At 44.9% G+C, this 14,690-nt stretch overlaps 1 protein-coding gene across 1 annotated transcript in view; it reads left to right on the top strand.

Annotated features, from left to right (window-relative positions):
• Positions 1 to 14,690, top strand: part of MAP3K4 (mitogen-activated protein kinase kinase kinase 4) — a 540,168-nt gene that overhangs the window by 280,113 nt on the left and 245,365 nt on the right.

Genomic DNA, 14,690 nt, shown 5'->3' with positions numbered 1-14,690 from the left:
ACCAGCAACCACATAACCACAGCAACCATCATCCAATCTACTGTTCTGGGGTGTCGTGGATTTCTAATTGACCATCATTACTGAGATAGGTGAGGGGGAGGCTGGGAGAGGCGAGGGCATGTGCTATGGGTGCCGTTTCCCGCCATTAGAAATAGCGGCAGCCATCTTAATTTACATAAGGTGGTCAGTTAGGCTAGTTAACCCCTAATTGCCTGCAGGGCTAACAGGCTATCTATAATTCTATCTTCTGTCACTGCCCCCCTGATGGAGAACCCAAAAAATAAAAAACCAAGGTTAAGTAAAGGAAATGGTAGTAGCAGTAGCCGACCCTTTCAAGAGACATGGACCGAGATGTATGGCATTATAGAAAAAAATGGCAGATCATTTTGCGTTCTATGTACTGAAACGGTAGTAAGCAGAACGTGGAATATAAATAGACATTTTGAAACTAATCTTTCCCAGCTCTTGAAAAAAAGTGAGGATGAAAGGAAGGAATACATTTCCAGGCAGCTACACTTTTATAAGAGCCAATCTAATTCCATCCTTACATTTGTAAAAGGTTCTACAAATTTAACATCTGCAAGTTTGAGCATTGCTCACTCCATAGCTCAGCATGGAAAAGCACTCAGTGAGGGAGAATTTATTAAAGAAACTCTCCTAAGATGTGCACCAGTTCTATTTCACGATATGCAGAATAAAGATGCAATTATTAAGAGAATATCTGAGTTACCACTCAGTAGAAATATCATAAAAGACCGAATAATGAGACTGAACACAAACGTACAACATCAATTAAAGAGAGACATAAGTAATTGTAAATATTTTTCGATCTCTCTTGATGAAACTACTGATGTCACATCACATGCTCAGTTGGCCATTATTGGTCGATATTCTGATGGTCTCACAATGAGAGAAGAGTTGATAAAGTTAGTATCAGTGCCAACAAGTACATCAGGAAGCGAAATATGTAAGGTTGTTATACAAACATTCCGTGACCTAAGCATTGATATCTCTAAAGTTGTGTCAGTGACGACAGACGGGGCACCAAACATGGTGGGGAAAAAAGTTGAATTTGTCAAATTGTTTACGGAAGCTATTGGACATCCGATTGTGCCTTTTCATTGTATTATCCATCAGGAGGCTTTATGTGCCAAGGCAGGATTCACAGACTTAAACAACTTAATGTCAGTTGTTACAAAAATAGTTAATTTAATAGCTGCTCGCCCCCTTCACAAGCGAGAATTTTCTGCACTTTTACTTGAGGTTGATTCCACCTACAGTGGACTGCTGATGTACAATAATGTAAGATGGCTGAGCCGAGGCAAAGTTCTTGAGCGCTTTGTGGAGTGCTTTGAAGAAATTAAGGTATTTCTTGAGGATAAGGATCTGGGAAACTTTCTTCAGCTCAATGATGATAAGTGGGTCAACACCCTGATGTTTTTTACAGATCTCTCTGTTCATATTAATGAACTGAACTTAAAGTTACAAGGTTTTGGCAAAAGTATTGACGTTATGTTTGGATACATGAAAGCTTTTGAAAGTAAACTTAAAATTTTCAAGTGAGATGTAGAAACTAAAACTTATAAGTATTTTCCTCAAGTAACAAAGTATTTTGAGAAGGCCAGTGCAGCTATACAAAATGAAATGGAACCCTTGCATATAAAGTACCAGCATGTTTTAGACTCGTTACTTGACCAGTTCAGTGATAGATTTAATCAGTTTAGAAGCCTAGAACAGACCATGAAAATAATTAAGTATCCTGATGTAGTAGTCTACAGTAGTTTGGAATTAAATGGTTTCCAATGGGTGCAAATTGATGATTTGGAGATGCAACTTGTAGAATTTCAAGACAGCATCTGGGCTCAGGTGTTTGTCGACTTGAGGTCAAAGCTTGAGAATCTGGAAAGGTGCCGCTTGTAGAATCAAGAGGAGTGCCACTACGAACAGGAAATTTGGAGTGCTTGGAACCGATTACCAGACGCTTTTAGCACCCTGAAAAATATAGCAATGGCTTTACTCACAATTTTTCCCTCTACGTACTTTTGTGAAACCTTATTCTCAGCGTTAAATAATATCAAAACCAACAAAAGAAACAGATTGACAGATGAAGTTAGTAGCGCTTGCTTGAGCTTGAAGTGTACAAAATACCAACCTTCAATTGAAGATTTAGCCAATGAAATTCAGCAACAAAAAAGTCACTAATAGGCAGATTAATTAAAGAATTCCCCCTCCCCCTCACTTATCTTAGTTCACGGCACCCCACACAAGTTAAATAATATCAAGACCAACAAAAGAAACCGACTGACAGATGAACAAAAAAGTCACTAAGCAGGTAAGTTAAATAATTAGTTGTTGGTTTATTAAATACAGTTATATATTACAATTATACATTTTTGTTATTTAAACTATAAACATCGCGAAATTATGGTTTTTTTCTCGCAGTGACACACCACCCGAGTTATGCTCGGTTTTTTGGCGAATTTTGACACACCAAGCTCAAAAGGTTGCCCATCACTGCCCTAGTTGGAGAGACTCATGGTAAACAGTTTGCTTGTCAGAAGGTCTGAGGCCCAGTAAAGTATTTTACATCTCGGGGAGGTTTTTGGCATAGTGATTGGTGTCACTACAGCATTGTTTTGATGTTTAATGCAGAAAATGTTGACCTTTCTCCTTGCCTGTAAGTAGATCAGTTTCCTTCTCTCTGCACTGTACTGGTAAGAGCAGCCTGATATAATTAGGCACCAGAGGCTGCCACCTGCTGTTACCTGCTGTTTTAATCCCTATTTGTTGTAATGCTGTGGAGCTTGTGCATAATAACTTTTTTGCACTTACCATTGAACTGTTGGTTATGATTTTAATGATGCATTCCTTTTTGAACTTAGTGGCTGGATAGCAACCACTTTCTACAGGGCATAAATATTAAACAAACAAAAGAAGGTAAGATGATACCTTTATTGGATTAATTTAATATATTTTTGACTAGGTTTCAAAGGCTACACCACCTTCCTCAGGTTAGAAATGAGAAAATGATGACAAATTATCAGAATATATAAGTAAACCTTAAAAGCATTCCAATGACAGTTTTTTTTTTTTTTGGGGGGGGGGGGTAGAGATGGGGGTGAGAAACAGGGAGAGATGGATGGCTGATCAGAGGGTGACAAAGCAGGTATAATTATATGGTTTATAAGGTGATCGGTCAATAGAAATAGAATAAAATAAAACATAGAAAAGAAAATAAGATGATACCTTTTTTATTGGACTAACTTAAAGGGTAAACACTTTTTATTGATGAATGCACATGTTGTATAAAAAACAGAAGAAACCAGTCTTCGCAAGGAAATCAACAAGAAACAAAACAGCGAAGATGACTAACAATAACAAAAAATAAAAAATATATATTAAAAATGTCAAAATTAATCATAAAATATATATTTAAAAAATAAATCAGTCATAAAATATGTATTTAAAAAATAAATCATGTTGAACATTTCCATACCAATCAGTATAAATCTGGTAATAAACAAGTCAAACCTGTACTAATACAGCTGAACCTCTATCATCATCGTTTTCTCCCCCCCCTCCAGTTCTCCATAACCCCCCCCTTTTTTTCCCTTGTTACTAATTTATTTGTTAGCATTGTCATTTATATGCAGAAGTTCCTTGCATAACCGTTGTTAAGAAACCTACATATTAAATTCAACAAATGTATCGGACAGTGCTTTTTTTGTGCCGGTACGCAACGGTATGGCGTACCGGCACCTTTTTCTCCTCCTCCCCTCCCCTCCCCTCCCATTACTTCCAGCGATTCTCCGCCTCTCTCCTGCCCTCCCATCGACGTGCAGCGATTTTTCCGTCCCTCCCCTGCCCTCACCTCTCTCATATCCAGCGATTCTTCGTCCCTCAGCGTCCTCCTTCACTGCCTGCCAGCCAGTCGGACTGAGAAGCGAACGGTGCAGGCAGCGATTGGCTGGCAGCGTCGTAGCTTCCCTCTGCAAGTCCCGCCTATGCGTAAACAGGAAGTTGTAGGCGGGACATGCAGAGGGAAGCTACGACGCTGCCAGCCAATCGCTGCCTGCACCGTTCGCTTCTGAGTCCGGACGCTGGCTGGCAGGCAGTGAAGGAGGACGCTGAGGGACGAAGAATCGCTGGATATGGGAGAGGTGAGGGCAGGGGAGGGACGGAAAAATCGCTGCACGTCGATGGGAGGGCAGGAGAGAGGCGGAGAATCGCTGGAAGTAATGGGAGGGGAGGGCAGGGGAGAGAGAATTTCTGGACATGGGAAGGGCAGGGGAGAGAGAATTGCTGGAAATCAATGGGATGGGAGGGAAGGGCAGAGGAGAGAGAATTGCTGGACATGGGAAGGGCAGGGGAGAGAGAATTGCTGGACATGGGATGGGCTGGGAGGGAAGGGCAAGGGAGAGAGAATTGCTGGACATGGGAAGGGCAGGGGAGAGAGAATTGCTGGAAATCAATGGGATGGGAGGGAAGGGCAGAGGAGAGAGAATTGCTGGACATGGGAAGGGCAGGGAAGAGAGAATTGCTGGACATGGGATGGGAGGGAAGGGCAGGGGAGAGAATTGCTGGACATGGGAAGGGCAGGGGAGAGAGAATTGCTGGAAATCAATGGGATGGGAGGGAAGGGCAGAGGAGAGAGAATTGCTGGACATGGGAAGGGCAGGGGAGAGAGAATTGCTGGACATGGGATGGGCTGGGAGGGAAGGGCAAGGGAGAGAGAATTGCTGGACATGGGAAGGGCAGGGGAGAGAGAATTGCTGGAAATCAATGGGATGGGAGGGAAGGGCAGAGGAGAGAGAATTGCTGGACATGGGAAGGGCAGGGGAGAGAGAATTGCTGGACATGGGATAGGCTGGGAGGGAAGGGCAAGGGAGAGAGAATTGCTGGACATGGGAGGGCAGGGGAGAGAGAATTGCTGGAAATCAATGGGATGGGAGGGAAGGGCAGAGGAGAGAGAATTCCTGGACATGGGAAGGGCAGGGGAGAGAGAATTGCTGGAAATCAATGGGATGGGAGGGAAGGGCAGAGGAGAGAGAATTGCTGGACATGGGAAGGGCAGGGAAGAGAGAATTGCTGGACATGGGATGGGAGGTAAGGGCAGGGGAGAGAGAATTGCTGGACATGGGATGGGAGGGAAGGGCAGGGGAGAGAGAATTGCTGGACATGGGAAGGGCAGGGGAGAGAGAATTGCTGGAAATCAATGGGATGGGAGGGAAGGGCAGAGGAGAGAGAATTGCTGGACATGGGAAGGGCAGGGAAGAGAGAATTGCTGGACATGGGATGGGAGGGAAGGGCAGGGGAGAGAGAATTGCTGGACATGGGATGGGAGGGAAGGGCAGAGGAGAGAGAATTGCTGGACATGGGAAGGGCAGGGGGAGAGAGAATTGCTGGACATGGGAAGGGCAGGGGAGAGAGAATTGCTGGACATGGGATGGGAGGGAAGGGCAGAGGAGAGAGAATTGCTGGACATGGGATGGGATGGGAGGGGAGGGCAAGGGAGAGAGAATTGCTGGACATGGGAAGGGCAGGGGAGAGAGAATTGCTGGACATGGGATGGGAGGGAAGGGCAAGGGAGAGAGAATTGCTGGACATGGGAAGGGCAGAGGAGAGAGAATTGCTGGACATGGGATGGGAGGGAAGGGCAGGGAGAGAGAATTGCTGGACATGGGAAGGGCAGGGGAGAGAGAATTGCTGGACATGGGAGGGAAGGGCAAGAGAGAATGAATTGCTGGACATGGAAAGGGCAGGGAAGAGAGAATTGCTGGACATGGGATGGGAGGGAAGGGCAGGGGAGAGAGAATTGCTGGACATGGGAGAGAAGGGCAGGGGAGAGAGAATTGCTGGACATGGGATGGGAGGGAAGGGCAGAGGAGAGGGAATTGCTGGACATGGGATGGGATGGGAGGGAAGGGCAAGGGAGAGAGAATTGCTGGACATGGGAAGGGCAGGGGAGAGAGAATTGCTGGACATGGGATGGGAGGGAAGGGCAAGGGAGAGAGAATTGCTGGACATGGGAAGGGCAGGGGAGAGAGAATTGCTGGACATGGGATGGGAGGGAAGGGATGAGATAATTGCTGGACATGGAGGGGAGGGCAGGGAAGATAGAATTTCTGGACATGGAGGGGAGAGAGGAGAATCGCTGGACGGGGAGGGGAGGACAGGGAAGAGAGAATTTCTGGACATGGAGGGGAGAGAGGAGAATCGCTGGACGGGGAGGGGAGGACAGGGAAGAGAGAATTGCTGGACATGGAGAGGAGAGAGGAGAATCGCTGGACAGGGAGGGGAGGACAGGGAAGAAAGAATTGCTGGACATGGATGAGAGGGGAGAGAGGAGAAATGCTAGAAATGGATGGAGAGGAGAGCAGGAGATAGAGGAGAATTGCTGGACATGGATGGATGGAGGAGTTGGCTAGGAGAGAGGAGAAATGCTGACTTGGATGGAGGAGAGGGGGGAGAGAATTATTGCTTTATATGGATACAGAGGAGGGAAGAGAGATGAGAAATGCTGGACATGGATGGAGGGAAAGAGAGAGGAGAAGTGCTGGACATGAATGGAGGGGAGGAAAGAAAAAAGAAGATGCGCATGGATGGAGATGAGGGAAAGGGAAGAGAGGAGAAAAACTGCACATGGATGGAGAAAATAGGCAAAAGCTGGATCCATGTTATACCTCCTCCAGTCAATTCCATGGAGGAGGACCCAGCTTTTACTTATGGATGCAGGGCAACAAAAGAAGAAGAAAGGAGGAAAGTAAAGAAATAAATGGAAAGGAAGCCCTGGAAACGGAGTTAAGAGAACAGATAGAGAGCAGCAGAATCAGAGACTGGGACCAATATGGATAGAAAAACAAAGTCACCAGACAACAAAGGTAGAAAAAAATCATTTTATTTTCATTTTAGTATTTGGAATTTGTCTTATTTTGCACTGGGTATACTGGAGCTGTAACAGCTTACAGAAATTATTTATAATGAAAAAAAATCACATTATTTTTTCTCCTATACTAGTATAATATTTTCAATGATGTCTGTTTATATGCACCATGGCTGGTATAATGGGTGTGGCTAAGGTGGGTGTGGCTATAATAGGGGCGGTGCCATGTGTGGTGACCCCACCCACAATGAGTACCGGCACCTTTTTTTCTACAAAAAAAAGCACTGGTATCGGATAGCAACCTAGGTATTGTTCAACAAAGTTTGAAATAAAACATAAACTACTGACAACATTCTGTGGTCGTTGTTTGTTACTGCATTGCTTTACTGAGCTTCATTTCTTCTCCACCCTACTGTATTGTAATTCTGCCAATCAACAATTTATCACCCCCAAACAAGAGAGACACATCGCATCTTTGTAGTACCACTGTCATTTACCCACCCTTCAGACTCCTCTCCTCCCCTGTACTGTATCCCGCCCTCTTTCCTCCACCCTTCCAATCCCCACTAAGGTATCTTCCAGAAATTAACCACTCTGTAGTCTATGTCCACCCCCCTCAGAATCAAAGGGAATTTAGTACCAGACTTCTCCCTCTCGTATATAGTGACTGAATGTATGGGCCCCAAATGTCCAAGAAAGTATTCCTCCTACTAGAGGAGCCTCTTACTCCCCGGCGTTCACAAAGCATCAGCTCATGAAATCTATTTCTCCAGTGCCAGAAATCCTGGAGAGAACTGCCCACCCATTGACAGAGTAGCAACCTTTTACCAACCAAACAGGCCTTACGAACCAGGTGCCTCCCGGATGTGCTCTGTAAGACAAAGACCTCATATTTATCCAGCAGTATTCCCATCGGAGAGCAGACAATTTTAGAGCCCAGCAAAAAGGACAAATATTGCAAGACCGCGATCCAAAAATGCTGTACCCGAAAACATTCCCACAAACAATGGAATAGAGATCCTGGCAACCTCCCACACTTTTTAACACAAAGGGTCTTCCACCCCACCCATCTGAAAAAGCTGAGCTTTTGTGAGGTATGCTCTGTGAAGAATTCGGTATTGACATTCACGGAGGCCCACATTACCGGTCATCTCCGGAATCCAAGAAGTCAATATATCAAAGTCCAAGGACAATCCCGGCCTAGCTAAGTCTCGAGCCCAGTGCATTCCTATTAACTCTCTGTCCTTCATAAGTGGCAGTTTCCCCAACAACTTATACAACTTCGAGACTGAAAGCCGATCCCCCTCCTTCCAAAAATTGCCTCAGCCGATGACAATGTCTGGATCTCAAAGCCTCCGAATCTAAGGACCTCACATAGTGTGTTATTTGTTTATAGGCAAAAATGTTGTTCATATCATAACCGATACCTAAAGCTCCCAAAGTTAACAGCGTCCCTTGTTTAGTTAAAAGGTGCTCCAGGCGACTAATGCCCAAGTGCCCCCAAACTTGAAATATCATATTATCCATCCCAGGCTTAAAAAGTAAGTTTCCACAAATGGGTAACATATCCGATGTGGTTTTTTGCAGGCCCCAAATGTCCATCAGATCTTTCCAAAGAGTCCGCAAAGATGTCAGCAACAAGCTCTTCTGCAGATGTTCTGGAACATGAGCTCTAGGCGCCTGTAGCAGAAAATAAAAATGACAAGGGGCAAAGAACTGACCCTCTATTCTTCGAGGTGTATAATCTTCTCGGTCAAAAAACCAGTCTACAAAATGTCTCAATAGACATGCCCTATTATACCGTTTCAAGTCTGGCAATCCCAGTCCTCCCGCTTTCCAGTGGCCCATCAACAGAGGTAATGGTAGTTTGGCCTTTTTCCCTCCCCAACAATACCGGCGAAGCAGACGGTATAGCACTTTAAAGTCTCGTTGGTATATAAGAACGGGCAATAACCTCAAACAATAAAGCCACTTGGGGAATTCCACCATCCGAAACAGTTGAATGCGCCCATAGAGTGTGAGGGGCAAGTTCACCCATTTATTCAGCCGTGTCTCCGTAGCGCTTAACAGTCTATTCACATTTAATCGATAAATATCAACTGAGTTTATGGACAGCCAAACACCCAGATAACAAAATGAACCCTTCGCCCACCGGAGCGGAAAGGTTTGCCCCCACTCCCCCCTCTGCTCCTCTGAGGAGGCCAGTGCCAAAGATTTCGTATAATTGAGCTTGAACCCTGCATAATCGCCATATTCTTGAAAGAGTTCTAACAAAGCCGGGAGTGACTGGGAAGGTTGTGTCAAGTGCACCAGTAAGTCATCTGCAAAAGCCGACAGCAAGAATTGCGAGACACCCATCGGTACTCCCTTAATCTCTGGATGGGTTTGTATCGCTCTAACCAGGGGATCTAAAGACAACACAAACAGTAGAGGAGAAAGCGGACACCCCTGCCTGGTACCTCGAAAGATGTTAAATGAGCGGGAGCGAACCCCATTTACCCAGACATATGCCAAAGGTTCCAGATACAACTCCTGAATCGCGTCTAAAAAGAACCCCTGGATACCATATTGCTTCAAAGTCTCAAACAAATAGGGCCATCTCACCCTGTCAAAAGCTTTCTCTGCATCAAAGCTGATTAACAGAGAAGCCAAACGCTTATATTTCACAGTCTCTAGGGAGGCCAGTATAGCACGGATATTCCGAACCGCTGTCCTCCCCCTCACGAATCCCACTTGAGCCTCTTCTACCAAATCTGGGAGTACCTGAGCCAACCTATTTGCCAGTATCTTAGCATACAATTTGGCATCCACGTTAAGAAGGGAGATTGGTCTATACGATCTGGGGTCTGCCAGATCCTTACCAGCCTTCGGGATAACTACAATCTGAGCTACCTTCATCGTATCCGGCACAGTCCGTTCCGCTACTATAGAATTAAACAAGGCCAAAAGCGGTCTCTTAAAATTTTCATAAAACTGCTTATAAAACTCCATACGATAGCCATCCGGACCCGGTGCTTTATGAGAGGCACTTTGTTGCAATGCTAGCATAAGTTCTCCCTCTACAATTGGGCTATTTAACCTCTGCAACTGTCGAGGGGACAACTTGGGTAACTCTACAGAATCTAAGAACATTTCAGCATTCAGCCCCTCATCTTCCGGTCTAGCGTATAGGGCCTCGTAAAACTGGCCAAAACGGTCTGCTATATTCTGATCTGTTCTCAACAGCTGCCCATTTAAAGCTTTCAGTTACACTTAATATAATGGTTTAAGTTCCATATGAGTTGGGGATTTGTGGGGCAGTAAAAAGTTAAATATGCATAATAAGTTATATTAAGAGATAGGATTGAGATTACAAGTGCAGGTTAATTGGAAAGGGACGCTTCAAATATGTTTAAGGGGGGAGGGAGTTTTCAAGATAAAAATGTTGTACTTTGAATGGTGTGTGTAAGAGGTCCCCCCGAATATGTTAGTGGGAGTAGAGAGTTGGTAAAATAACAGGGCTTAGGGGAGTGGGACCTGAACATTTCGATAAAGAGGAAGCTGCAGGGGGGAGGGGCAGGGCGCTAACGTGTCTGGTTCTTAGAGAACACAATGTGTAAAGTTTGGAAGAGGGAGAGGGAGGGGGGAGGGAGGGGGAGAGGGAACAATGGGTAGAGGAGAAGGGGTCCTTCAAATTGTTTTTTTCATTTGAGATTTATTTGGTTTATGGACTATTATTTTAATGTTTCTTTTTCATTACTGGAAACGCGCGCTGGAGAACGGCAGGGGTGGTTATTTTGGATGAAGAGAGGGGTGCCTAAGGGCTGGGAGGTACGCCCTCTGATTAACAGGAAAAGGCTGAGACAATGGAAATGGATGCAGTGGAGTGATGGGGTCAGTTAAATTGTTATCATGGAATGTAGGGGGAGTTTCTTCGCCCATAAAACGGAAAAAAATTTTGCAGGCTTTGCAACGCCAGGCGGCCGATATAGTGTTTCTTCAGGAAACACATCTGACAACACAAGAGCATGATAAATTTCAGCAGGGCTGGGTGGGCGCGGTAGTGGGCGCTCCTGCACATAATAAAAAGGCGGGAGTATTGATACTAATTCGAAAGGGGCTGTCAATATCTATAAAAGCGGTTAAGAGGAGTGCAATGGGTAGATATGTCCTGATAGAGATGGAGATGGGGGGAACTCCTTACGTTCTTTGTAATATATATGCACCGAATGTATATGAAAAAAGTTTCTATAGAGAGCTGGTGGACCTGTTGACTCCATATCAGATGGGAAATGTGGTGCTGGGAGGAGACTTTAACATGGTATATGACCCAGAGCTGGATAAGACTAGCAAGGGAGGATTGGGGCCTCGGCATTATCAAAGGGGGCTACCATTCTTGTGCTCTACATTGGAATTGGTGGACGCTTGGAGGGTGCTACACCCAGGCTGTAGGGATTATACTCATTTATCTCGGGCACACTCTTCACTATCTAGAATAGATTATATACTTATATCACGTCCTCTTTTTGCCAAAATAGTGGAGGCAGAAATTGGTCCGAGTGAAATCTCGGATCACTCCCCCATATGGACAAGGTTGGAATTGAGAGGGGACTGGAGTGGGTATAGAGGGTGGACCTTTCCATTTGAGCTGTATAAAGATGCGAAATTCCGGGAAATGTTACAGAGCAAGTGGAAAGATTATGAATACAATAACAAAGAACATAAAGACCAATACGGGCTGTACTGGGAAACAGCAAAGGCAGTCCTGAGAGGAGAAATTATTAACTATAGGGCGTGGACACGGAAGCGAAGAGATAAAGAAATATTACGCTTAGAAAAAGAGGTCCGTACACACAGGCAGAAATATGGGGCTACACAAACAGAAGAACAGAAGTTAATATATTTGACAACCCAGAGAGATTTAAATGAGCTCCTACATGAGCGGGCTAAGAAGTCTATAATGTACTACAAATACCAGTTGTTCCAGTATGGGAACAAGGCAGGAACATTGCTGAGCCGATTGGCTAAAGGGAAAAAAGGGATGACTCGTTTACTACAAGTAAAGCGACAGGATGGCACAGTAGTTAGACGGGAAGAAGACATAGTAGAGAGTTTCCGCAGATACTATGCGGACCTGTATGGGGAGCCATCGGGGGTAATACCAGACAGCACATTGTTTTTGGAAAACATTGACATGCCACGGATATCAACGAAACAGGGGGAGATCTTAGACGCCCCTATTGAGGAAGGAGAGCTAATGTTGGCCCTGCAACAGAGTGAGATACATAAGGCACCAGGACCCGATGGCTTTAGTATAGCTTTTTATAAGATTTTACAGGAACAGGTGACTTTACCGTTATTAAATCTATTTAACTCTATGGCTAGTACCGCCAAGATTCCAGAGACTTTTAGACTAGCCAAAGTTATTGTCCTGCCTAAGCCTGGCAAGGATCCAGGGGACATGGGATCATATAGACCGATCTCCCTACTAAACTGTGATGCCAAACTGTATGCAAAAATTCTGGCAAATAGGTTGGCCCGAGTACTACCGGACTTGGTGGCCTCTCCACAAGTTGGGTTTGTGAAAGGTAGAGCGGCGGTGGGTAATATCAGAGCTCTTATTGCTTCCTTGGAGAAAGTGAAGGAGCAGCAAAGGCCTTCTCTGCTAATAAGTTTTGACGCGGAGAAGGCCTTTGACCGGGTGGTATGGCACTTCATATTTAGAGTATTGCAGAAAGTAGGTATTGGGGATTTTTTTAGGAAGGCGGTGGGGGCTCTCTACTCGGATCCCCAAGCGTATATGTGGATAAATGGGGTAGGGTCGCAACCGTTTTCGATAAGGAGGGGAGTGAGGCAAGGGTGTCCTCTCTCGCCGCTATTATTTGTATTGTCCTTAGACCCATTAATACGAGAGATTGAGTCCCACCCGGAGATAGTGGGGGTTACCTGGGGTTCTGTTGACTTTAAAATATCTGCATTCGCGGATGACCTATTAGTACATCTCACAGAACCCAAGAGGTTGCTAGGAGCCCTATTGGAATTGTTTCAAGAGTACGGAGACTTTACTGGTTTTAAAATAAACTATTCCAAATCTCTGGCACTCACAGATACAGATAATGTAAAAATGGAGTGGGGGAATGATTTTCCGTTGAAGTGGGCTAGGGAGAGCCTCAAATATTTGGGAGTACAGGTGGCCATGAACACAAAGGCTTTTTATGCTCTCAATTTTACTAAACTATTGGATAATATGAGACTCCGGTTAAAGCACTGGGAGGCCTTGCCGCTAACGCTACACGGGAGGATCCAGTTGTTCCGCATGATGGAGTTCCCCCGATGGCTTTACACATTACAGGTTTTACCGTTACGATTAAAAAATAAAGACATTAAGCAGTTCCATAAATATTTAAGACAGTTTATTTGGGGGGGGAGAAAGCCTAAATTGCCTTTGGACATATTGGTAGGCCCCTGGAAATTAGGAGGTATAGGGCTCCCAGATATCAAAAAATATAATCAAGCGTGTTTGTTGAGGCATCTGGGGGACTGGTTATTGGATAAACAAGACTTTACCCCGTGGAAATTGGAACAGGTTCATTTCTTGCCATTTCACCCACATTATTTATTACATGAGGCGGAGAATAAATTACCAAAAAAATTTAAGGGAAGTTTGTTATTGGATCCGATGCGGGCGATTTGGCGGGATCTTAATAACTATTGGGGGTTGGAAGGAGATATGACGGATATAGTGCCACTACAGGGTAACCCAAACTTTTCACCTGGATCAGAGAACAGGGTGTTTCAAAGGTGGGCTTTACAGGGGATTACGAGGTTGGAACATGTATTGGGGACTAGAGGAGGGCTGTTAAATTTGGGTGCTTTAGGGGTGGGCTTTACTATTAGCCACACATTCGCTTACCAGCAATTAGCCCATTATATTAGATCATTAAATGCTGAAAAGCTGGCTAGTGGACATGGGAAAAAAATTAGGGAATTTTTCAAAACAATAACGGGGGAGCGGTTCACAGTATCGAGACTGCATAAGGCTCTGTGGGCGATGTGCCCACAGAAAAAAACTGAAGCAATTACCGCACGTTGGGCACGAGAGATGCAGAAGCCCAGTTTAGCGCTGGATTATAACCAGCTGACATCTCGTATACCTGAGATCTCGATTAATGCGGCATTGCGGGAGTGTCAATATCGGATTTTATATCGAGCATATATGACCAAACTACAGGTATTTAAGATGGGAGGTGTGCCGGACCCACTATGCTCTAAGTGCCGGCAACGTGACAGCACATTTTATCATGGCCTATGGGAATGCCCCGGTGTGCAAAGATTTTGGCATAATATAATACAATATCTGGAGGGGTTAGTGGACTCTCGAATTAATTGTTCTTTCATGGGGATCATCCTCGACAAACATGAGCTCTTTGTCCTCCAAAGAGGAAGCCAGAGGACACTGGTACGCAAAGCCTGCATGTTGGGGAAAAAATTGATTATGGCGGGGTGGTTGAGTGTGGACCCGCCAGAGTATTGGCATTGGAGAAACAAAATTCATGAGCTCTTAATGCATGAACGTAGGGCGGTAGGAACTTCCCCGAAGAAGAGAGCACAGTTCCTGGAGATCTGGAGACCTTACATTCAATCCCTGACGCAGAGTGCGCGAAGTTTAATACTGAATAGCTTATAATGTTTTTTTTTTTTTTCTCATCTTCGTCTTACTATGTAAGAGGGGCTTAGTTTATGATATGGTATATGGGGGAGGGAGGAGGGGGCTGGGAAGTTGAGGGGGGAGAGTGGGAGAAATTGATAATCTATTGATGACGATAAT

This window comes from Microcaecilia unicolor, chromosome 3 (assembly GCF_901765095.1).
Source record: "Microcaecilia unicolor chromosome 3, aMicUni1.1, whole genome shotgun sequence".
NCBI lineage: Eukaryota > Metazoa > Chordata > Amphibia > Gymnophiona > Siphonopidae > Microcaecilia > Microcaecilia unicolor.
This window is presented reverse-complemented; position numbering and strand designations above follow the sequence as displayed.